This window comes from Octopus bimaculoides, chromosome 3 (assembly GCF_001194135.2).
Source record: "Octopus bimaculoides isolate UCB-OBI-ISO-001 chromosome 3, ASM119413v2, whole genome shotgun sequence".
Lineage (NCBI taxonomy): Eukaryota > Metazoa > Mollusca > Cephalopoda > Octopoda > Octopodidae > Octopus > Octopus bimaculoides.
In genome coordinates this window covers 165404448-165406248 of record NC_068983.1, presented here as the reverse complement: position 1 = coordinate 165406248, position 1801 = coordinate 165404448, and positions in this window count along the sequence as shown.

Genomic DNA, 1801 nt, shown 5'->3' with positions numbered 1-1801 from the left:
TGTGTGTGTGTGTGTGTGTGTGTGTCTGTGTGTGTGTGTGTGTGTGTGAGTGTGTGTGTTTAAATCTGAGTGTGTTTGTGTGCTTATCCATGCGCGTGCATGTCTATACATGCATGTACCCCTATTAATATACTCGCCACACTGATGTCATTAATTACTCTAACGATAGACACACATTTTATTTTGGTGGACATGGAAAGCTTGCAATGTTGTTTATTGGCCATGCTTGTTCTTTTCTATAATGGCTTCTGTGAAAACTCCCCACTGTTTTTCCTCATTTGTCCCAGCAACATTCTCTCAACCGTAGCCCGTGTACACTAATAAAGGATCACCACCACCACCACCACCACCACCATCATCATCGTCATCATCGTCATCATCATCATCATCGTTGTCGTCGTTGTTGTTGAACATTTTGACAACGACTCCGTGATTTATTTCTACAACTGTTACATTGTCCTGGAGTAGAAACATTAGTGTACCGAAACATCAGTGTCTACAGTGAATTACTAGCAGAAGCTGGGTAGTCGAGGGGTTAAATCACTGGACTTTCTCCTTGTAAATATGACTCTCGTGTGTTCAATCTGTTGCAAGTAGAGAAATATTTATTTTTTTCTTTTTACGAGGAACAGAAATAAATTCGTATGTTAAGCGCATGCGCATATTACTCATCCGCTTAAACCCTGCGAAATTTATCTAAGTACGAGCTTTATAAACACCCACTAGGGGACATCAGAGGTATTTGCAGTCAAACATTAGGGGCTGAGCGAATATATAGATTTTGTCAATAGTTTTGTTGAAGACCTGTCATTGTTGTTTAGTTCCCACTGTCTTCATTAAACAAGTGTATGTTTAAATGCGTTCCATTCGTGACCATCCATCTTTTGTTTGTTAACAAGGAATGAATTATCCAATGTATTCTTCTCTGCTTAAAACAGTAGGATCTGATTGGAAGGAGATTTGGCTGCTGTTTCTAGCAGGTCGAGAACCATGTAGAGACTCCTGAGTTTGCTAGTGTCTTTGTGTTTTGTTAAGGGAACGGAAAACAGGACTCTTTAAAGTGTGTCGAATGATTCTTATCTTTAGAACTGCTGCTGCTGCTACTACTACTACGAGTGATTTCAGCCATTGCAATAAGCGCTCACATTCAATCGGTGGGCTGTAGGATATTGATTTCTAATCCAGACTCTTTAAAGAGATTAAAAGACAAAGTTGCGACGCTAATTCTGACGATCCGAGCTCGAAACGTAAAGGGACATAACTAGATATTTAATACACTCCGCTGACATCAGTAATAGCGATTCATGACATTGTTACGACGTCATAAATGGATCAACGGGTGGAGTTTAACCAATTAATTTGGCTGGAATACTTAACTAAGACTTATTTAATCGTCATCGGGATGGTTAAAAAAAGTTGATCCCGTCGAAATTTGAACTCAGACCGTAAAGAGTCATAACCAAAATCTTATAAAAGCATTTTGCTCAACGTTCCGATGTTTCTGCCATTCTCTGCATTGGTAACCAAGGGTTTTCTTTACGTTTCTTAGGACCAAAGATCTGCATTAGAAAGTTCCAGGTGCTTCTCCTGGCCCAGATAAGGGTTTCTAGAAGACTAGCAATTACCCATACCCGTAAGTATCCCTTCTCCAAGAGAAAAGTAGGTAGCGATAGAGTTCGGGTCCCAGCAAGGTCGCAGGCGCAGTTACATTCGGCAGCAAATAATAATAATAATAATAATAATAATTAAAACTGCGTACCAAAAGGGCTTCGATTATTTTCAAGGTGTATATATATATATA